General features: G+C 39.7%; 1 long non-coding RNA gene across 1 annotated transcript in view; it reads right to left on the bottom strand.

The window, feature by feature from the left end:
- Window positions 1-784: 784 nt before the first annotated feature.
- Window positions 785-24,607, bottom strand: part of LOC134737859 (uncharacterized) — a 56,347-nt gene continuing 32,524 nt past the window's right edge. The window contains exon 3 of the long non-coding RNA XR_010123248.1: window positions 785-4,090. This is a non-coding gene — a long non-coding RNA (uncharacterized LOC134737859). The remainder of the gene's footprint in view (window positions 4,091-24,607) is intronic.

Below are 24,607 nucleotides of genomic sequence, written 5' to 3'. Positions count from 1 at the left end.
TTTGCCCATTTAGTATGATGTTATTAGCTGTGGGTTTGTAATAGATGGCTCTTATTATTTTATGATATGTACCTTTGATTCCAAGTTTATTTAGAGTTTTAACATGAAAGGATATTGAATTTTATTGAAAGCCTTTTCTGTTTCTATTGAGATGATCATGTGGGTTTTGGTTTTGGTTCTGTTTATGAAATGGATCACATTTATTGATTTGTGTAAGATGAACTAACCTTGCATCCCAGATAAAGTCTACTTGATCATAGTGAATTAGCTTTTTGCTATGTTGCTAGATTTAGTTTGTTAGTATTTTGTTAAAGATTTTTATATGTCTGTTCATCAAGGATATTGACCTGAAGTTTTCTTTTTTCACTGTGGCTCTGCCAGGTTCTGGTATCAGAATTATTCTGGCGTCATAGAATGAGTTAGAGAGGAGACCTTCCTCACTGATTTTTTTGAAATAGTTTCAGTAGGATTGGTACCAGCTCTTCTTTATACATGTAGTACAATTCGGTGGTGAATCTATCTGCTACAGGGATTTTTCTGATTGGTAGGTTTTTTGTTATTGATTCAGTTTCAGAACTCATTGTTGACCTGTTCAGGGTTTCAATTTCTTCCTGATTCAATCTTGGGAGGTTGTATGTTTCCAGAAATGTATCTATTTCTTTTAGGTTTTCTAGTTTGTGTGCATAGAGGTGCTCATAATAGTTTCTGAGGGTTTTTGTACTTCTGTGGGGTCAGTGGTAATGTACCCTTTGTCATTTCTGATTGTGTTTATTTGGATCTTCTCTTTTTCTTTATTATTAGCCTAGCAAGCAGTCTGTCAATCGTACTTATTCTTCTGAAGAACCAACTTTTGGTTTCCTTGATGTTTTATATGGTTTTTCTCATTTCCATTTAATTCAGTTCAGCTCTGATTTTTGTTATTTTCTTCTGCTACCTTTGATATTGGTTTCCTCTTATTTTTCAAGTTCCTCTAGGTGTGATGTTAGGTTGTTAATTTGAGATCTTTCTAACTTTTTGATGTGGGTGTTTAGAGCTACAAACTTCCCTCTTAACACTGTTTTAGCTGTGTCCCAGAGATTCTGTTACATTGTATCTTTGTTTTCATTAATTTCAAAGATTTTCTTGATTCCTGCCTTAATTTCATTGTTTACCCAAAAGTCATTCAGGAACAGATTAATTTCCATTTTATTGTATGGTTTTGAGAAATGTTCTTGGTATTGATTGCTATTTTTATTGTGCTCTGGTCTGAGAGTGTGGTTGGTATTATTTCCATTTTTTAATTTGTTGAGAATTGCTTTATGGCTGAGCATGTGGTCAATTTTAGAGTGTGTTTCATGTGTAGATGAGAAGAATGTATACTCCGTTTTTGTTGGGTGGAGTGTTCTGTAGACGTCTGTTAGATCCATCTACAGATTGTTGGTCAAGAGTAAAGTTTAGGTCCTGAATATTTTCGTTAGCATTCTGCTTTGATCTGTCCAATATCATTAGTGTGGTGTTGAATTCTCCCACTACTATTATGTTTCTCTAAGTCTCTTCATACGTCTCTAAGAGCTTATTTTATGAATCTGGGTGCTCCAGTTTTGGGTGCATACATACTTAGGATGGTTAAGTCTTCTTGTGGAATTAAACTGTTTATTATTATGTAATGCCCTTCTTTTTCCTTTTTTATCATTATTGGTTTAAAGTTGGTTCTGTTTAAAATAAGAATAGCAACTCCTGCTCTTTTTTGTTTTCTATTTGCTTGATAGATCTTTCTCCCTCCCTTTACTTTGAACCTGTGGGTGTCCTTGTATGTGAGCTGGGTCCCTTGAAGACAGCATACATGGGTCTTGCTTCTTAATCCAACTTGTTACTCTATGTCTTTTAAGTGAGGTGTTTAACCCATTTATGCTCAAGGTTAATATTTATATGTGCAGATTTGATCCTGCCATTATTTTGTTAGCTGGTTGTTATGTAGACTTGATTGTGTATTTGCCTTATGTTATTGATAGTCTATGTACTTGAGTGTGTTTTCACGGTGCTCATTTCCATGTTTAGCACTCCCTTAAGGACCTCTTATAAGGTAGATGTTGTGGTAACACATTTCCTTAGCAATTGCTTCTCTGAAAGAGATCTTATTTCTTCTGTGTTTATGAAGCTTAGTTTGGCTGGATATGAAATTCTTGGTTGGAATTTCTTTTCTTTAAGGATGCTGAATATAGGCTCTCAATCTCTTCTGGCTTGTAGTTTCTGCTGAAAGGTCTGCTGTTAGCCTGATGGGGTTCCCTTTGTAGGTGACCTGCCCCTCCTCTTGAGTTGCCTTTAATATTTTTTTCTTTCACATTGAACTCGAAGAATCTGATGAGTATTTGTCTTGAAGATGGTCCTCTTGTACTATATTTCACAGGGGTCCTCTAAATTTTTTGAATTTGTATGCTGACTCCTTTTATGGGGTTGGGGAAATTTCTGTGGACAATATCATCAAATATATTTTCCAATTTTCTCGTTTTCTCTCCCTTTCAGATATGCCACTGAGTCATAGATTTGGACTCTTTACATAATATTATATTTTTCCAAGTTTTTTTTTTTCTTGTCTGAGTTATCAGGTTGGTGCAAAAGTAATTGTGGTTTTTGCCATCAAATATGACAAAAGCCACAATCACTTTTGCATCAACCTGATAATTCAAAGAACTGGTCTTGAATCTCTGAGATTCTTTCCTCAGCTTGGTCTTTTCTGTTATTGATACTTCCTATTGTGTTATGAGATTCTTGTAGTCAGTTTTCCAGCTCTGTCATCTCCATTTGGTTCTTTCTTAAAATGGCTATTTCATCTTTCATTTCCTGAATCATTTTACTGGATTCTTCATGTTTTTTGGAATGGGTTTCAACTTTTTCCTGAATTTCAATGACCTTTTGTTATCATCTAGATTTTGAATTCTATGTCTGTCATTTCAGCCATTTCATTCTGGTTAAGAACAATGGCTTGGGAGCTAATGTGATCTTTTGGAGGTAAGGAGACACTCTAACTTTTAGAGTTGCCATAATTCTTGTGCTGGTTCTTTCTCATCCACGTGGGCTGATGTTCCTTTAACTGTGGTGTAATTTGAGTACAGTCAATTGACTTCATTTCTGGATGTTTTCAAAAGGCCGGGGCTTTGTGCAGGGTCTTCATTTGTGGCTGAATTCTTGTCCTTGGTTTCACAGGGGGCTATATTAGCAAAGTATTTTTGGTGTCAAAGTTTGGCCTGGGATCCAGTAGATGGTGCCTATGTGTAATGGCCAGTATGTAGGCTCTTGCTCAGCCACATTACTCCTCTGCATCAGCTCCTCTGCATTTCCTCGTGATTGCAGCAGTGTTCTCTCTCAGTACTCTGAGAGTGTAGGGCTCCCCTTCTATTCAATGCTGGCTGCAGATCCCAGCTTGGCACTCTCAGGCTGTGCACTGCAACCCTGGGGTGAACTCTGGCTTTTTGTTTTCTCCCCAGCTTGGGAGCTGCAGGGTAAGGGACCTTGGCAGTGTAAATGGCAGAGGGCCTTTCACTTGTCTCTTGGGGCTTCACTTCAGAGAAATTAAGAGTTGCTGCCAATTGGAACAATCAGCCCCAGGATGGGTAGCCGCATTGAGGGCCCAAGCCAGGAGGCCCTGCCTGGTGATGAACAGGGGGATGAGGGGTTTGCAGGGAAGACAGAATGGCTTCTTCTCCCTAGGGCAGCTGTGGCAGGCTGGAGGTATGAGTAAAGCACTTAGGGTCTTTGTTCCTTCTCCAGTGCAAAGGCAGCAAGGGCAGTACCTCTGCAGTTGCAATGGCAGAGGGACTTTCAGTGGCCTCTGGGAGCCTCACCCTGGAGAAACAGAGCCACTGCCAATGGAAATGTTCATCCAGGGTTGGGGCAGCTCTGTGCGGGGCAGGGCTGCTTGGTGAAGAGTAGGAGATAGAGGCTCACAGTGAAGAGAGACTGAGAGGCTGGGCTCCTCTCTCTATGGTGACTGTGTGATGCTCGAGGTGCCAGCAAAACATCCAGGCTTTTTGTTTCTTCTCCAGCCCAAGGACAGCAAGTGGTACTTCTGCAGCTCCAGTAGCAATAGAGCTTTGGGTTGTCTCTGGGATTTCTGTAAGAATTAAAGAAAGAGGAAAGAAACATGAAATGCAGCTCACCAGTCAAGACAGGTTTATTTTAGAGAAAACAAACCCGAGAGGAGCTTCTGGCCAAGTTAGGTCAGAGGCACACTCTCTTACAGACTAAGAGTTTTTAAGGATTCATGGTGGGAGAGTTTATCAGAGGCTTGGACTGCTTCTGTGTCTCTTTGTTGTGCTTATCTGGGAGGGAGAGTTGTGTGTCTGTTCCCAAACATCTTTCTGCAACCGCAGGCATACCCCTCAAGTCTGCTTTTAGCTTCCCTATCTTAGTGCACCTGAAGGGAAAGGAATGTGCTTATTAAGGCCCACTGTTTTACTGGAGCCCATTTTATGAGGGTAAATTTTGGCAGTTACCAAAGGGACCTTCCCCCCATCCCCCTCTGTGCCTGAGCTGTCTTATCTATGTTTTACTGTCTGCTCTTTCTGGCTGCTCGTAGTTAGAAGAGAAGTGATTTCCATGAAATGCATGAGACTAGAAAGAGAGCTGGAACTTAAAGTGGCGGTGTTTGTCCAAGATGACGGTGCTCCTGCTCTGTCAATTTCCTCCCCAGAGAAACACAGAGCCGCCACTGACTGATGAGCTCAGGTGGGGTAGGGTGGCTGTGTTGGAAGCCCAGGCAGGGAGGCCCTGCCCAGTGAGGAGTAGCAGCGGCAGGCATCTGCATAGGAAAGTCTGGCCACTTTTCTGTAAGGTAGCTGCACTATGCTGGAGACCCACAACGGTCCTTAAATTCTTCACTCCCTCCCAAGCCTGAGGAGAGTAGGAGCAGGGACTGCAGCAGCAAAAATGATAGGCCTGTCTGTTACCTCTGGCAGCTCCATCCCAGAGAAATGCAGAGCCGCTACCTGTCTGAGTGCTCAGACAGGGGTGGGGTGGCTGTGCTGAGGTCCCAGGCCAGCAGGCGAGGTGTAGCAGAGGCAAGTCGGTCCACTCCTCAGTAGTCTGGATCCGGCCCCTATCCTCAGGGATGTGAGAGAGCCTAGCCTACCTTGTTGGTGGAGCTACTGCTGCTGGCCTGGAGTGATCAGGGGTACAAGGCCCTTGGGACTCTGCATGTGCCTGAGCTATGGCTCTGCCCAGAACCCACATAGCTCTCCATGTCAGTCAAGAGGCCCCAGGGGGAGGAAGTCAGGGGGATCTCCTGTGCCCAGGGTAGCAAAGGTCTGTGGCAGAAATGTGGGCCCCTGGGGACTCTCACTCACCATTTCCCCATAGTGGGGAGCCTCCCTTGACTCAGCAACAGTCCCAGGTGGGTGGCTTCCTGTCTTGCTCTTCTCTGTTCCCCATGGACCTTATTGCTTCCTTGATGAATCCCAGTGTGTCCTCCTGAACCATCTAGTTGAAGAGCTAGTGTCTACTGGCTGCTCTATCTCCTCTCTGTGAGAGTGGTACTCACTAGCTGCTTCTAGTCAGCCACATTGGTACTCATTCTCCTCTTTTACTTAAAGTCAACTGATTCCACATATTAATCACATCTACAAAATATTTTCACCACAACATCTAGACCAGTGACTGACCAGGCAACTGGGCACCATAGACAAGTTAACACATAAAATTGAACCATTACAGCAAACAAAATAAACCCATGGAGGGTAGAGTTGCCAAGCTAACACCTACCCATGAAACACTTAAATTTCTAACAAGTCATTGTGCAAATGCGATAGTAACCTTATCATCAGTGTCTATTATTCTATGAATATAGAGTGCAGGTAGATGAGGCTTTACAGAAATTTCTGCCATTATAAATACATTGGTATTCTGAAACACCACCATCTTCAGATGGACCAAGACTATAAGTGATAAAAGCATAGTAGTTCTTCAGATTAATGGATCTGAAATAATTTCCCTTGCAGTTTACTTAAAATACTTTCTTGTTAATTAGGATAGAGAATGAAACTGCCTGCTAAACTCTGCTAAGAAATTTATGAACCTTTAAAAAGCATGTATGCATTTTTCACTAGGTTAAGTCAAACATTGGTAGCATTACAGCTTACGTAAAATACAATCTGACACAGCTCTATGTCCTTATATCTACAGGTCTAAATACCATATCCTTTGCCTATCAGTTTATATACCTTATATGATAATATCTGTCTCCTAATCAATTACTTTAAAAGGAGGAATAGTCTAACCTGATAATTTCAAGGATTTAAATATACTGATTCCACTCTTGATTAGTATGCTACATGATCATCTGAATTTCTCTTTAACCCAGTTTATTGCCCTAGGCTTATTGTTTTATCTTTATCTGCATCAGGTTGAATTTTTGGCCAAGTGCAGTGGCTCATGCCTGTAATCCCACCAGTTTGGGAGGCCGAGGCGGGCGGATCACCTGAGGTGGGGAGTTCGACACCAGCCTGACCAACATGGAAAAACCCTGTCTCTACTAAAAAGGTAAAATGAGCCAGGTGTGGTGGCGCATGCTGGTAATCCCAGCTACTCGGGAGGCTGAGGCAGGAGAATCGCTTGAAGCCAGGAGGCAGAGGTTATGGTGAGCAGAGATCGTGCCATTGCACTCCAGCCTGGGCAGCAAGAGTGAAACTCCGTCTCAAAAAAAAAAAAAAAAAAAAAAAAAAAGGATATTTTCAGTTGTCATCTGAAAACAATGAAGAAAGTATTACTTTTGTGATCAGTTTGCCATGTTTTCCCAAATTTGGTCTACAGATTTTCCATTGTTTTGAAATGATTTAGGACCTTACCTTTAGTTCTCCATTTAAAAAAAGGTAAGAAATGATGAACTTCAGTTTATTACTGATCCATTGATATAACATCTTGTCAACTGAGGAGATTGTCATCTTATCACTTCATTCTATTATATGTCTATAATGAGTTGTTATGTCTTCCAAAAAGATATGTTTAAGTCCTAAATTTTGGTACCTGTGAATGTAACCTTATTTGGAAAGAGGGTCTTTGTAAATGTAATTAAGACGAGGACATATTGGATTAGATCGAAACTTAAGTCTAATAACTGATATAAGAAAAATGAGATTTGGCAACACACAGACACACACACAGGGAAGAAAGGAAGACGGAGACAGAGATGATGCCACTACAAGCCAAGGAACACCAAAGATTGCCAGGAGCCATTATAAGCTAAGAAGAAACAAGGCAGGATTCTTCACTGGAGCCTTCAGAGAGAGCATGGCCCTGCTCAACCCTTGATTTTGGACATCTAGCCTGTAGAACTGTGCTGGGATAAATTTCTGTTAGTTTAAGCCACCAAGATTGGGTTAATTTGTTACAGCAGCCCTAGGAAACAAACATGTCATAAAATATTATTCCACATTCCTATGGATATACAGCTGTTCAAGTGGTCAGTTTGCCTACATTTTGTTCAGCCTACAACTGTGTGATGCCCATCATTTCTTCATAAGTCAATAGCAACATGCTAACACTAACAAAGCTCTTTTCTCTTGCAAAATATTTTATCTTTAGAGAAACACCACGTAGTGGTTTATTATGTTGTGCTGTTGTTGTTGTTATCATTGTTGTTATTGTTACTATTAATATTAGTGTTGTTATTTTCATTTTACAGGTTGAGACACAGGAACACACAACTAATTAGGGGAGAGGAGAGGTTACCCATACCACCCCAAGAGAGAAATGTACTTAAGACAGAATTCTGTGTGCTGTGACTGAAATTAAGTTTTGAGACTAGCCAGTATATAGAATATGCTCAGAAAGTATGTTTAAATAAATTATACTAGCACTTTCTGATCTCAGATTCTGCCTACAGGCTGACAGTTCTGGACAAGATAGAGGCCAATGCAGGGCTAATAACATTGTACGAATTGCCTTCATATCATTTGTGGTCAGACAGTTAGTTCTATGTATATATGTATAACCTAATAACTTTATATTTTAAATAAATTGATTTTAGGCCAGACACAGTTGTTCACACCTGTAATCCCAGCACTTTAGGAGGCAAAGAGGGAGGATAGCTTGAGGCCAGGATTTCAAGACCAGCCTGGGCAACATAGTAAGACTCTGTGAAAAAAAAATGAAAATTAGCTGGGCATGGGTGCATGCACCTGTATTTCCAGCTACTTGGGAGGCTGAGGCGGAAATATCACGTAAGTCCAGGAGGTCGAGGCTGCAGTGAACTATGATCATGTCGCTGTACTCCAGCCTGGGTGACAGAGCAGGATCCTGTCTCTAACAAATTTTTTTTTATTTTATTTGGAGTGTCTACACTTCAATTCCTGGGGATATGAAAGGATAACATGTTCCTTATTCATAAACATATGTAACACATACACATTCTGTAAAAAGCTAACTTGCTTTCTTGGTTTTACATACTTTGATCACCAGCATTTTGACCTTAATAATCAAGTAGTACCTACCCAGCTGTGGTATCTAGTAATACAACCAAGTGCTTTGTTTTAAAAAATCAAGTGTCATTGCAAATGACTGATGAGACACCCTGAAAAACAAAAATATTAAATTTGGAAGATACTGGAGAAGATATTGTCAGGTGAGCACAGTTTTGTGTCAAAGATTTTTCAGTCTTCTGTAAGTATTTTTATATATAGGTTTATATGCAAACTACAGGATGTAAATAATTGGTCCTGAAACCAATCTTCAATTCCTTCTCACACAATGTGACCGACATCTGACCAGGATGGCCAAGAGGGTAGCCTCTATTCTCTTCAGGTGTGCTCTGGCCGCACATGTCCATCCCATGCTGCTTAGGTGCTCTTTCATCTCTAAATGGTTTTCCATTTGGGCCTCTATTCTCGTTTTGCCGAGTACAGGTCCTTGCTTAGGCATTTGCTTAGTGTCTTCACAAACCAAAATTTAAACTGACTGATTCCTGTATAAAACCTTTTTTCCTTCTCCTACCATCAAGCAATCACTACATCTGTGGTACCTTCAATTAATTCCCTTTCTAACCAGGACATTCAGCTGCCTGCTCTCTGCAGCAACCCATTGCAGCTGGAATGAAGGTAAGAAAAGGTTTTAAGCCCTGTGGAAGACAGTATTATTTGTTTGCAATGTATCCTTCTTCTCTGACCTTGCCATGGCTTCCTCAACACTAGGCATGGTCACCTGACTTGCTCTGGCCATTGGAACATGGGCAGAAATGATACATGCCACTTGCTTCCAAGCTGAGGGTTTAAGAGGCCTGGCAAGTTTCACCAGCCCCTTACACTCCTGTACCCACCATTAGAAGAGCATGCCTTAAGGAATCACCGGTTCCAGAATAAGGATGCTTTTAGACCAAATGTAAATACAACCTGCAGCCTAGAGCCAAGCTCAGCCAATCCCACCTAAGCCCAACTGAGCACAGCAGGGTCCATCAGAACCACTAGCCCTTTAGACCAGTGAGTGAGAAATAAATGGGAGATGGAGGGAGTAACAGCATTATTTCAGCAAAGCCTGAAAAAAAATCCCTTAGGATAAGACATTCGGAATAAGGATCAAGCTGAAAACAGATCCTCACCGAGAAGTAAAATAAAGAAAATATTTTAGAAAGGTAACAACATTAAAACTGCTGAAAGTGGTAGCTCTCAATCACTGTTTAATAACATCCTGCCTAAGTTGTTTAAAATCCTATTTTCATTCACCTACAGATAGAGATTATCAGATGGAAACTATAAAGCTCCATCTAATTTCCATCCACAATTTCATTACAGAACACACCAACAAAAAGTGAGCTAATTTTCTACCAGCACTCTGATACACTATGGAAGAAAGCATCAAGGAACTAGAGGTGTCCAAGATAAAATGTGAAGCACAGAGATTAAACTGCCTTGGCCACATGCAGGGGCACAGCAGTTAACTTTCAGGGTTTTTGTTTTAACCTACGGTGGTTTTAGATATTGGCTGCTTTTTCACTGACCATGGTCTATTTTATGGTCTTTGATTTTTTGGTTTTTGTTTTGAGAGAATTACCCCTCCTCAATGGATCAGATGTGTGGGAATATAAATTGGGGGCCCTATCTCCCCTTGGCCAACCTAGACAAAATGGATATCCTGTCCTAGAATGTGAATCATGAGCCATGTGGTGCAAACGCTAAAAATTGCTGGAGAAAACTAATTTCAGAGCTCAGCCTGGGCAAAACTACGCAGACATTTCTGCCAGCAAGACCGTCTGGAGCTGCTTCACTCCTGATTGCTCCAAGCCTAATACTCTAATTCTCTAAATCTGTGTGTTCACTCCCACCTTCTAAGAAACTCCTCTTTATTGTAAATTAGCCAGAACTGATGTCTGTTGCTTACAACCAAAGAATCCTGAGTGGCAACCGAAGAAAACATGAGGACAGCTTTAAGGCATGTAGAAGAGAAAACAGGAGAGATGAAAGGAGAGTAATACCTCCTCTAGCTTGGTGTTCACTAAGACTAGATCAAAAATTGAAGCATCACTGAAAGTGATCAGCCCAAGGGAAGATAAGTGTCATCACTCTTGAGAAGTTAGTTATCCAAACTCTCCTTGCAGAAAAAGAAGTCAGTGAATATATGTAAATATTATGCAGTTATTTGTGTTTTAGAATATAAAAGCCTTTAAACACATATTATATTGGTCAGCTCATCATTTGAACAGAACCTAATTAAGTCAAACATTTGTCTCGTGGACTACAGACCACAGTTGCAGGTCTTTTCCTAGGACCTTGCAATGGCCATTTCAGGTTGGGTCCTGGTAACCCAGGGGCCTTCCCAGCGTGGAAAGATGCACTACCAGGAAGTCCATGAGCCAAACGGACCTTCTGAGGATGCAAGAGAGACAACTGTCTTCTCCACAACTAGTTTATATCCTTTTAAAACTCTGCAATAAAATTTTGTAAGTTACATTTAGTTTTTCCTATATTTTAACATATCATTCAATCATGTTTAAGAATTTTAGTTATATCATGCTAAACTTTGTATTTTTCTCAAAAATTATTTAATTTCAAATTTCCTAAATCTAGAATATTCATTCTCTTCATTTTATCAACCCAGGTAGTTTCTCTGTTGTAATCCTTAATTTCTTTGCATTATAGAGACATTACAACAAAGCACTTTAAGAAGCCAAACCTTACCTACCATTTACAACAACCCTTAGTATATGAGAGACATCATTGTGCCCAGCTGAAATGAGCCACAGCCTGCCTGGTTTTCAAATGTGCTGCCGTCCCTCCAAACTGGCTCCCTTGTCATCAATCTCCACCTGCACAAACACTGCAAGCGCATCCTTAATTTTCTTGACTAACTTATCAGCAGCCCCATTAATATTCTAAATTATCCTATCTAGAAGACAAATTGCTTTACCATTTGTCTTCTTTAACTATTTTCTAGTCACAAAACCTGGTCTCTAGTTTCCTGCTATCAAGTTTTAGGGTATAATCTTTTTTTTCACTTTTCCTCCAAAACTGCACCCTCCCAAATTTTCAAGGCAAATGATCACATGAAATCTGTACCTTTAGGCCCCTCTGAGCCTATTTATTTTCTCAACAAGTATTTTTAGAGCTCCTACTACATGCCAGGAAATCTAAGAGATTCCCAAAATACAAAGTAAACAAAAATCTTTGCCCTTGTAGAGCTTGCAATTCCAATAAATTGAGACTGACATTAAACAACTCATTAAGTTGAACTGACAGTATGTGACATGGTGGTAAGTGCTTAGAGAAATAATGCAGGGTAGAAAGACAGGGAATGCTGAACAGAGGAGAGATTGCTGTTTTAAAAGGAATAGTCATCAAATGCTTCATTGAGAAAGTGACATTTTTGCCAAGTTCTGAAAAGGGTGAGGCAATCACCCACATAGTTTCATAGGGGAAGAACTTTTCCAGCAAATAGCACAAAATGTGCTAGAGCCCCAAAGTAGAAATGTGCAGTTGTGTCAGCCAAGACTGCACCCCAATTTATCTGCTAGTACTATTTCCTCCTCTTCATTCTGTACCTCCCTCTGTTTAAAATCAGCTCTAACAAGAAAATCTCATTACACATCCTATTCCAATGTCCATCTCTTCTGCTAGGTCACCCCATCTTCACAAAGCTGGTGCATCCCAACCCTACACATTAACTACTGTATTAGTCCATTCTCACACTGCTAATGAAGACATACCAGAGACTGGGTAATTTATAAACGAAAAATGTTTAATTGGCTCACAGTTCCACATGGCTAGAGAGGCTTCACAATCACGGCAGAAGGCAAAGGAGGAGCAAAGTCATGTCTTACGTGGTGGCAGGCAAAGAGAGCTTGTGCAGGGGAACTCCCATCTATAAACCCATCAGATCTTGTGAGACTTATTCATTACCACAAGAACAGTATGGGGGAAACTACCCCCATGATTCAATTATCTCCACCTGAAACCACCCTTGACACATGGAGATTATTACAATGCAAGGTGAGATTTGGGTGGGGATACAGCCCAACCATATCAACTACAGATACTTCCCCCATGCTTGAGTTACACTTCTACTTCGTAGAGCCTAATATAGTTGGATCTGTGTCCCGGCCCAACTCTCATGTCAAATTGTAATCCCCCCGTTGGAGGTGGGACCTAGTTGGAGGTGACTAGATCATGGAGGCAGATTTCTCATGATGGTTTACTACCATCCCCTTGGTGCTGTTCTCATGAGCTCTGGTCATTTAAAAATGGGTAGCACCTCACCCCTCTCTCTTGTTCCTGCTCCAGCCACGTGAAGTGCCAACTCTTCCTTCACCTTACGCCATGACTATAAGTTTCCTGAGACTGCCCCAGAAACCGAGCAGATGCCAGCATCATGCTTTCTATGCATCCTGTGGAACTGTGAGCCAATTAAACCTCTTTCCTTTATAAATTACCCAGTCTTAGGTATTTCTTTATACCAACGCAAGAATGGCCTAAGACACAGCCTATTGTCATCCTCAGCTGGATATCTCACAACCACTTCACAAACAAGGTGTCCAAAAATGTCATCATCTTTCTTACCAAGCCTGCTTCTCTTCCTGTCCCCACTGTCTCACTCACCCAAGTTGGAAACCTTTGATACATCCATGGCTACTTCCACTTCCTTCCATCCTACATCCAGTCTGTTACACAACATTAAGACAATCTTTCTTTTATAAACATGGTACTTATAAATCTTGAGGAGAAGCACAATTCTAACTCACACGGTCTTAGCAAATGTTGTTGGCCTCATTATGCCTGCCAGATGTCATGGAAGCAGGTTAGACTCTGCTACCAGTCTGACTCAGAAAAGGTGACACTGCAGAGATATTATCAACAAAGCCCTGCCCATATCATTACACCTATCTCTTCCCAATTAAATGAAAACACACACACCACCACCTCTACCACCATAACTCATCCATTATAAACACTTCACCTTTAATAATAACATCTTTGCATGTGTTCTTATCTCTTGAGATTTATGAAGTACATTACCAATAACTTAGGCTATAAAATTTAAGAAAACCTCAGCCACTCACAGATTTTCAAGAACATATTTAGTCTTCCAGCATGGCTAAATCTAAAACCTCAATTTACATAGATCATATATAACAGATAAGGGAAAAATGTATATTTTCCTTGTCAATAACCTAATCACAAGGGTTAGAACTCATCTGACACCTCAGTAAAAGCAATGCTTCAGACAATCTCTCCTTTGACATTACAGAGGCCTATTATGAGAAGTAAAGAAGGAGTTATGGACATTTCTCCCTGATGGAAAGAATCCAAAGGAAAAGGGAAAAGAAGGTATGAACCTCTTCATCAGCATTCCTCCCGATTCAGTTTGAATTTTGGTCATTCCCACTATTTGCGCAATACAGATCATCATCAGGAACATGGACCCTGATTGGACTGACTTGGCCTAAATTCTATCTCCACCACTTACCAATTTTGGGGTGGGAAATTTCCCCCTTAGGATACTATGCTGGACTGGATGTATGATTTATAGACATTTTGGCAAAAATTTGGAATTTGTTTCAAGACTTGATGTTGACTTAACAATAAAAGTCTCACTTTGATTTCTAGGTCACCCTCTATAACTTTTAAAGCAATTATCTGTACGTAGTCTCATTTAATCATCATAAACACTCCACGAAACATGAGAAACAAACAGCAGGGCCAGAATATGAGAAATAGGGAGGTAATTGAGAATTTGCTTACATAAAAACCAAAGTACCCTTGCTTAGATGTTCTCTAGAGTCATAAAATAGTCTCATTTTACAGATAAAAATCCTGAGACCCAGGGAAGTTAAAAGGTGTGCCAATTTCACACAGTGTGTTATTATAATCCTGATTAACAAATGAAGAAACTGAGGCATGAAAGGTAGAAAGAGTACTTAATGGCAAAGGCAGACATGGAGTCCTTAACTCTAAGTCTTGAACTTTTTCCATTTCTACATGCTACCTTTAAGTCAAAGTTTGAACTGCCCATCTGAGAGCCACCAGAGTGGCCTAAAACTCCTCTAGCCTGTCATAGATATTCGATTTCCTTCCATAAAGCAGTTACTTAGGAAAGTCTTATTTAAAAACATCACCCAGCTATAAATGAAAACCTTCCCAACAGGGACAAAATGGAACATCTGCCTTCCTTTTGTTTAATAGAACACTGCAGAGCTGCTCTCTGCTTGGATAAATGCTATTTGGGTTTTCTTGATTTCTGAATGAGTTCTTAGTATCGCTCTCTTGAGCTCTCTCTCTCTTAGTATTGTCATTGTCTTCTTGCCCAGAATTTTATATGTAATCATCTGTTCCACCATTGGCTTTTCTGAAACCAATCTTCCTTGTCTTTTGTAATTATGTAAAGCTGTTCTCTTTGCAGGCCGCACACTGTAGATATCTAAAACCTGGAGAGAAAACACCCTAATTGTAATTATCATGGATTTCAAATTCCTATTATTCATGTTGGAGAGAAAACATGCGGTGAGGTTTCATTACTCATTTTCTTTAAAACTCAGGAAAAAATAGAACAAACATTTTTGTTAGAGTGTAGTCTTTAAAAAAAAATCCTTAATTACTTCTATGGAATTTAAAAAAAACACAATTCTATTTTTATGTCTACCTATCTGAGTTAAAGAAAATTGAGGTCTTTTAGTCTCGGACCACACAAATGTAAGTATAACCAACCATAGCTATACCCAAAACCAACCAATTGTCCTAATTCCCCTGGGTCAGACCAAACTTCAAAACCAGCAATCATTTTGAAATTCTCAACCCCAGGAGTAGCAGGACTACTAACTTTCATGCGCGTCCGTGTGAAGAGACCACCAAACAGGCTTTGTGTGAGCAACATGGCTGTTTATTTCACCTGGGTGCAGGCGGGCTGAGTCCGAAAACAGAGTCAGCGAAGGGAGATAGGTGTGGGGCTGTTTTATAGGATTTGGGAAGGTAATGGAAAATTACAGTCAAAGGTGGTTGTTCTCTGGTGGGCAGGGGTGGATCTCACAAAGTACATTCTCAAGGGTGGGGAGAATTACAAAGAACCTTCTTAAGGGTGGGGGAGACTACAAAGTACATTGATCAGTTAGGGTGGGGCAGGAACAAATCACAATGGTGGAATGTCATCAGTTAAGGCTGTTTTTACTTCTTTTGTGGATCTTCAGTTACTTTAGGCCATCTGGATGTATACGTGCAAGTCACAGGGGATGTGATGGCCTGGCCTGGGCTCAGAGGCCTGACACTAACTGTTGATTATTATGCAGATCTTGCATTAATCTCATTAAGTAAAATGGAAATCCAATTTCAAGCATTGTTGTACACATTTGCATATGACACAAGTAGTCAAAAATTTGTCTGAAGTTAAATGAAGCACATGTGCAGCCCCCTTCTCAATTTGAATTCAGCTTTTCCACACAGTCCCATTTTAAAACACTGCATTCTCAACCTCTGCAAGCCACTCATGGCCCAAATGCCATTGTTAATAACTGCTTGCATTAGTGTTGCCATCTCTCCTAGTGAGCATTAGCAACAAGGAGTGGGCACAATTCAAGCCTGTTTTTCTGAAAGGATCTTCTGGGAATTTCTCAGGAAAAGGAGAAGCAAATAGATGTGCTACTTGCTGCCAATTCAGTTCCTCTTAGATATTAGGAGGATGTGGGCAGTAGAGGATTTAAAAAAAAATACTCATAAGTTACATACCAAAAAAATTCTAATCTGACTTGAACCCTCAAAAATACAAGACTTTTTTTTCTTTGAAAAGAAAGGGATGTATTAAAAATGGAACAACAACAAGAAGCCTGAAAGAGCCAGCCTCAGAATACCCTTGTCCCCTGAAAATTCTCATGGAAGAATTGCCAACCAGTTGTCAATCATTCCAGTGCAATGGAAGAGTCAGTGCCGGTGTAGTCAGTACCCTGTCCCCTCCATCTCATGCTTTAGCCCAGTGTGAACCCAGGCAGGACAGGTGGGAAAGCCCAGTCCCCACCGCAGCACCAGGTTTTCTCATACTCCTGGGGAATGACTCAGTGTTCCTTCTATTCCTCCCAATTTGACGATAAAAATGTTCTTGTTAAAGAGCATGTGTCTAGAACAGAGTGGGAAAGTGTTACACTCATATTCTATCTGTATGTATTTTGTGATTTGGCAATAGCATCTAACAAAACAAAGTAAAGGATAAGAGTGAATTAAATGTGTAAGGAGAGAGAATAATGGGAGCAGACACAATAAACAGCAAGCATTTATAAAGAGCCACCACGCCAGGAAAAAAATTGATTGCTTTTATACTAGAAGAGAATTCCAAATGAAGGGCTGGAGATACACATTAGCACTGGAGGTTAAGCATTTGACACAGTACCTCAAATGATAATGAATTAATTCAGAGGAACTATGGGATAAGAACCACTAGCCAAGCTTAGTGGACATTTGACTGTTTTCAGCACTGTTCGAGGCGCACGGTTTACAAATGAATGACATGGTCTCTTTGCCCTTGAATAATTCACAGCCAGTGGACCAGAAGAGTCCAGGAAACCAGAAAGACTTGGATGATCCCTTTGCCTCAGGGTCAAAATCTAGATTGCAAAGGTTGGTAAAAACTCAAAAATTATCCTGCAAAGTGTCTTTTTTACCTTCTCTCTTGCTTATAAATCACGCTAACTTGTAAACATCAGATATTGAGAGACCTCCTGTGGAGAAATCTTTACCAGATCACCCATTATCACAGACTTGACTTGGGGATTAGGCATTTTAATACAATTGACCTTTAATTTTGGGACACAATAGTTCAACCTTCTAGCAAATATTTTTGAAGACATCAGCTAACAACATAGAAATAGTCTTTAAAAATCCCAACTGATTCCATCCTTCATTTTAATATATATGTGACTGTCTCTAGGATATTTTTCTCCCTGACCATAAAGTAAGTGTAGTATGATACAGACCTGCCTTACTTACCTCACAAAGCTTGAAAGGCTCAGATAATTATAATTTGTGAAAGATTTGTAAGCAGTAAGATACCATGTTAATGTCAGCATCCATCATTATGTTCACGGAAGCCAAGGTTGCCGAACTACTGGACGCAGTTCTAATTTATAGGCCCACAGAGAGGATGTATGTGAGAAAGAACTACAGAAAGCTCAAACAAAAAGGATTATCTGCATCACACACTTAGCAGACCAATGGCACAAGACAGCACAATGGACAAAAATCAAGACCGCTGGGATGTTGTCCTACCTCCACAATCAGAAGTGCCATTTGGAGAGAGGCAAATGATGTATGGTTCATGCCTCACTAAACAACTCTCAATGTGTTTTGAGTTCTTCCCATGATAAGCCTACTACATGTAAAAGATATAATTTTCCTCAAATAGTCCACAATATTCAGCTTCAGAATGTGGATTTTTGCCATGAGATCAAAAGCATCCATGGGAGATTTCGTGGGCTTAAATAAATGAGTGTTCACTGTTTAGGATGTTGAGTAAATCATTTCAGATCTTTTTGAAAAGGCTCACTTCGCAATACAAGGTTTTTTCAACTCAAAATTCTATAGTCTATAATGTCCTATTTGCTGTAATCCTTTGTACTGACCAACTGAATGCATCTGTGCTTGTTTGGAAGAATCCAGGAGCTCATTATGCCATCAGAGTGGCTAAAGGAATATAAATGAATCCTTAGCGCTTTTCAACCCTTTGTAGTCCATCAGAAATTAGAAACTTAGGGCTGGGAGCAGTGACTCATGCCTGTAATCCCAGTACTTGGGGAGGCTTAGGCAGGAGAATCATTTGAGGTCAGGAGTTTAAGACCAGCCTGGGCAACATAGCAAAATGCTGTCTTTACAGAAATTTTAAAAATTAGCCAGGCATGATGGGGCACACCTATAGCCCAGCTACTTAGAAGGCTGAGGCCAGAGGATCACTTGAGCCCAGGAGTTCAAGGCTGCAGTGACATATGATCATGCCACAGCACTTCAGTCTGGGTGACAGAGAGAGACCTGTCTCCAAAAAAAAAAGAAAGAAAAGAAAAGAAAAATAAATTAGAAACATAAACATAAAATTAGAAACAAACAGAACTATAATGCAAAACTTTCTTGCATAACCTGAGATGGGCATAAAATATTTTTACTATGTCAACAAATAATGTAGAGCAACTATGTAACAGTCAGGGTTCAAGGCAAGAAACAAAAAAAAACTCAGCATTTCAAAAGAAGGAAATCTAATAAGGAATTAGGTATTCTCTAAATCAGTGAAAAAGGCAGTTAGGGAGTTGCCACTGATTAGATTTTTTTGGTCAAAGTCACACCCCCTTGGCTGTGCTCCAAAGGTTACTGAACTACTGCTGTGATCACCTGTTGTCCCACACCCACAAGCTGGTGGCCAGAGATTGGAATTTGGCACAAGAATATGGAAAATACTTTCATTCTTAGGTGTTAGCTTGCAGCTGACACTCTTGAGGAAAGCTGTCCTCCACCTCCCTTCCAGTCTCATGCATATACATCCTACTGGCCCAACATAAATCACATCATCACCCAAGCTTAAAAGCAGTTTGAGAAATGTAGTCTTTAGCCTCCCAGACCTTTTGTGGGGATAAAAAGAAGGTAGAAGTGAATGCTGAGTGTAATCAACTATATTTAGGCTAGCATGTTATATGCAAAGCAGTATTCTAAGCATTTTGAAAGATTAAAAGATAGATAAGACAGGAACTTTTCTCTTAGGGAACATTTATTCTAAGAAGACAAGAGATATATGTGAAGAGTTAAACATCAGCAAAAGAGAATTATTAGTATTCAACACAACATAAAAGTAGTTATGAGACTGAATATAAAGTTTCATGGATATGTCAAGTAGTAAGAAAGTTAGTTGGCTTTGTGCTAGGTAAGACACAAACTATTGGATGCTCTTTATTAATTCCTAAATCTTTTCAGTATATAAAGGATTGAGTGGATATTTAAAACTCCTCCAGGGTCAAGGCAGACTCACAGCTTCAACTACTAATAGCACTACCTAACTCTCAAACTAGGTGAAAGTTTCAGCAGCAATTGATTGTGCAAGTACATTCTATGATGGAGAATAGGAGAGTGGTCTCAAAGGGAGGAGGCAAGATAAAACATCTAACACAGGCCTTGGGAGACATAAACCATAGAAATATAAGGGACTAACACCAAGCCCATTGCCCATGGTAGGCAACAGCTAGAGGGCCCATAAGCTAAGGCCCTGTGAGCCTATAAAGTCCAAATATTTACCAAGGTTTTGCTTTTATCTGGGAAATCACAGAGATGTTTTCCAGTTGGTGATTTTCTTGGTTCTAGTTTGAGTCTGTGCTTTGTTCAAGATGTCTGTGGGCAGAGATTCCCCAGTGGCCTGTCTGCAAAGGTACTCAAGCCAACCCATAATTAAGTCTTAGCAGGTGTCGCAAACGAAATAGGTAATGAAGAGACAGAAAAGAGGAATGATACTATAAGCAGGAGGCTATGGCTGTTGTGCCACGGCTTACTGTAAGCTTTAAGTGACATGTGACAATTCTATCATCTGTGTAAACAAAATTACATTATTTGGAGTACCATAAAATTTCCTCTAGTTCTAAGCAGTCATTCCTTGGTTGGAAGAAATCATCATAATTTCTGAGTCAATATCCTGTAGTATGTATATTTCTATTTCAGAACCACACATATTAGAAGAAAAATTTTGACTTGTAGGCAAATCTTGGTTTTCAGAATTTCTTTCTTCCAGAATTTCATTCCTTTTAAATCTTGGCCCATTTTTAAAAAATCAACTGGTATTAACAAATAAGAAATAAGTGTCCAGGATAATCCCATCAATGCTTTTGGTTGTATGACAAAGTAACTTTGAAGCAAAACCAATATAAATAAAAGATCTTGAAAGGAGCTTGACTAATTTGGCGTATCTAAATACAATTCAATTCCACAAATGTTTTCTGAGTTCCTACAGTGCACCAAGCAATGGGGACAGAGAGATGTGCAACACACAGTTCCAACCTTTAAAGGGACCACTTCTGTAGGGAATACATGCAAAAAAAAAAAAAAAAGAAATTACATTTTGGTGACATAAGTGCTATATTGGGCAAATGCAGTCTACACTTTTAAGTAAAGACAGCATTATAAATTTAGTGGATTCTTCCCAAAAGGAGAGAAGGCAATAACACATTGAGGAGTTGTCACAGACTGTGCTTCCCTGGAAACTCATTCTGAGGTGGCCATATATTAAATAAATGGCCTACTGAGAAACGCTCTTGGAGAGAGTGAAGGAAACAGAACTGGGAAAAAGGTAAAGTTGAAGTGTGAGACAACTGCAAGACAGACCTCAGCTTATCCCAGAAGGAGCTCTGAAGCTAAGGGTTCCTTCAGAGATGCCCTCTATTGAGGCAAGGGGACCAAGCCTTTGTTACTCTGACATCTATCAGTCACTGGAAGGAGGCATCCCCAAAGGAGGGGGCAATCCTCTGGTGAGGCAACCCCTCCAGCAGAGGGCAATTCCTGCAGAGGGACTCATTTGTGAGCTTCTAGCAGTGAACACTCACAGAAGCTGGCAGAGTGAGTGTCCAGGCAATGTACCACAGCATTCACCGCAGGTATGAAAGCCCACTTCCAACACGGCATTTGTTGGGCTCATGAACAGGTCTCTCTATTTCTCCATGATACGCTTGGCAGCTGGATAAGCCACCATGTTGGCAAAAGTCCTGGATCCTCCATTAATAGAGCATTTATTTGGGCCCCACATTTCCAGGAGCCAACCTCATTTCCACACTTCAGGCCTTTCTACCAAATGGACGCTTTGGCCTGATGACAAGTTCAGAAAGGAGACTGATCCAAGAGAGACACCATCCCTGAAGTGAAAACAGCTCCTCCAAATGTGAAAGATCTGTCACTATTATGGACTTTATCAGAAAATTAGTAACAATAATGAAAAAATAATATGACTAATTTTGAAGATAAATATACCAGAAATTTTATATCCGAAGCAGTGCTACTCTGTTCAAAGTGGTCAGTTTTTGACAATTTGTAAGTGATACTGTTTTGAAAACTGCTCTTTGGGAAATAATTTCAAAGCCAATGACACATTTATGGAAGACATATGATAATGTAGTGGAGAGAATTTAGGGCCTAGGTAAAAATGGGTTTGAATTCTCACATTTACCACATATTAGCTATTTTTTCCTTGGCCAATTTATTTAACCTTTGTATCTTTTTTTTATCCTACAAAATTGAAATAACTACTGGATGGGCCTATTGTGAGAATTAAATAAGCATACTTATATAAGATTCTGAAATATAATAGATGCCCAGAAAATGTTATTTACTATTTTATTCCTCATTTCCTTTTCTTTTCTTAGTCAATAAGAAGTATCAAAAAAAAGGTAACATATCTTAAGCATGAGGTCTGTCCTTTTTAAAATATTTTTTAGTTTGGAATAGTTTTATATTTACAAAATTATTGCAAAAATAGTACAGAGAATTTCCATATAACTCATACCCAATTTCCTCTATCATTAATATCTTATATTTGTATGATGCATTTGTTACATTAATGAACCAAATGTTGTTATTGACTAAAGCCTATAGTTTATTCAGATTTTCTCATTTTTCTTCAATATCCTTTTTATGTTCCAAGTTTTTTTAAATAGCCAAACATCATTTGAAGTAAAATGTAGTAAATAAGGAAAATGACAGAATTTATTTTTTAAAAGGAGTTATCAACATAAATAAGTTAGGAAGTCCTGTATCGTTTATAAACTGACATTTACAGCCATTTCTAAAGGAGGCTTCCAAAAATGTTTCCAGCCTCAGCAGCATCTCTGGGATTGAAGTTGGTTCCCAAGCTAACAATCCTAGAGAATAGCATGTGTCAGGTATACAGGATTGCTTTGCAAACGAGCTTAGCATGTTAGAAATATAAGCAACCTTTGTAATCATTCTCACCTTCACCCCCTACTAATATAAATACCCTTTCAAATCCAAGCAAAAATTGCACTTGGACAAAAAAAGTCACCAAAACTTATTTTAGGAGATTAAAATCCCAAGAAATATCCTTTATTTGGACTTGTGATATAAACCCTGATATTTCACAGATAGAGTACCCCAGGGAAGGGCATCTCTACTCTATAGTAAATGAACTCATTTTATTTTTAATAGAATAAATTATTAAAAATATATCCTAAAGCTTATTCATAGTGATGGTTACATCCTCAGAGACTTATTCATGAGTATTTGGTCTGAGGTTATAGAAGCCTGTGGGTTTCATTGGAACTTTGTGGAGTTGTTTTGACTTAGTAACAACACATCCCTCATGCTGGGACCGTGTTTTGAAAACCATTCGCACAGGTCTTCATTTGGCCCTTGCATAGTTAATGTGGCTTCAATACAGAATACGTATGCTGCTGGCCTAGGGAAGAAGTATTCAAATCACTCAAGCACGTTATAGCTAAGGATTAACAAAATCTCCCTCTATACTCCAGAGTAATTAAAATATGCAGTTGTGGACAGAGCTGAGAATTGGGAATGCATCTGAAATTTTATGAAGACTCATTAAACAATCAAAGATAATCCTGAGCAAAACAAACTTCTGTGTTTATTCCCTTGGTTTTTGCATGAAAACAGCAATGTTTGCTTGCCCCATGCAAAAGCGAATGTGACGGACTTCCGCCTTTTACTTTTATAGTCAAGAATGCATAACTTCTTTGGGATAGACACTGCCTTCAAATGACAAGTTCTGTGCTTCCATGTTCTAGAAATACAATATCTCTCAGCCTACAGAGCTATTAAAATCTGCTAGCAAACCTCAGGGAAGCAGAAAACATACTACCTCTCGTGTTTTATTTTAAACAGAAGTTAAATGATAATTCTGAATGCTTTTGTGAGAGGAAAAAATCTCCTAACATCTACACTCAAGCCTCTTATGTTGCCTTTTATGGCATGTTGCAAACAAGGCTAACGCCACCTCTACAATATGCACGTTACATTGTCTTCTGACCAAAACTTCATGCTCAACCCAGATCACATAGCACAGCGGTCCCCAACCGCCAGGCTACAGACTGGTCCCAGTCCTTGGCCTATTAGGAACCGGGCTGCATGGCGGGAGATGAGCAGCAGGCAAGCAAGCATTGCACCTGAGCTCCCCCTCCTGTCAGATCAGTGGCAGCATCAGATTCTCATAGGAGCAGGAACCCTATTGTGAACTGCACATGCGAGGGTTGCACGCTCCTTATGAGAATCTAATGCCTGAGGGTCTGAGATGAAACAGTTTCATCCGAGTCCCTGGTGCCAAAAAGGTTGGGGATTGCTCATATAAACAGATGTGTTGATGTAGCCGACACTTATTTGAAGGAAAGAGAGGTGAGACACTGTTGTCTCTCTTAACCTTGATGTTCTGATCATTTCTTTCCAGCTCGTCTCAAGAATTATAAATCCAACAAGAGAAGAGACAGTAGTTACAGAAAAATCACAGAGAAAAAGAGATGTAAATGGACAGATGTTATTAATGCAGAACACCACTGAAAGAACAATTTCCAAATTTCAACTATTTTTAGTAAGAAAGAAGCATTTCCCTTTGATACACTGGAATAGAGAATAGGGTGCACTTTACTTTTTCTCTGTTGCCACCTGCACGTATGGATACATCTCAGTGGCCACATGCAGGAGGATACAGTGTGCGCTTATGGGCCCTATTCATACTGAGTCTGTAATTCTTTTAAAAGAGAAATAGTTACTTCACTTAGCACAGTGTCTTCAAGTTTCATCCCTGTTGTCACATATTGCAGGATTTCCTTTTTGTGGCTACATAATACACTGATAGGTGTATAAGCCACATTTTCTTTATTCACTTATCCATTGATGGATATTTATATTGTTTCTACATCTTGCCTATTGTGAATATTGCTGCAATGAATATGAGAGTGCTAGTATCTCCCCTAGATCCTAATTTCAATTCTTTTGGATAAATACCCAGAAAGCAGGGTTGCTGAATCACAAGGTAGTCTAATTTTGATTTTTTGAGAACCTCCATGCTGTTTTCCATAATGACTGTACCATTTTGCATTCCCACCCACAGTGTACAAGGGTTCCCTTTTCTCCACATCCTCCCCAACTCTTGTTCTCTTTTTTATATATAATAGCCACCCTAATAGATATGC

The sequence above is a fragment of the Pongo pygmaeus genome, chromosome 12 (genome assembly GCF_028885625.2).
Source record: "Pongo pygmaeus isolate AG05252 chromosome 12, NHGRI_mPonPyg2-v2.0_pri, whole genome shotgun sequence".
In the NCBI taxonomy this organism is placed as follows: domain Eukaryota; kingdom Metazoa; phylum Chordata; class Mammalia; order Primates; family Hominidae; genus Pongo; species Pongo pygmaeus.
Note: the sequence above shows the minus strand (reverse complement) of the source record. Positions and strands in the feature narration are given on the sequence as shown.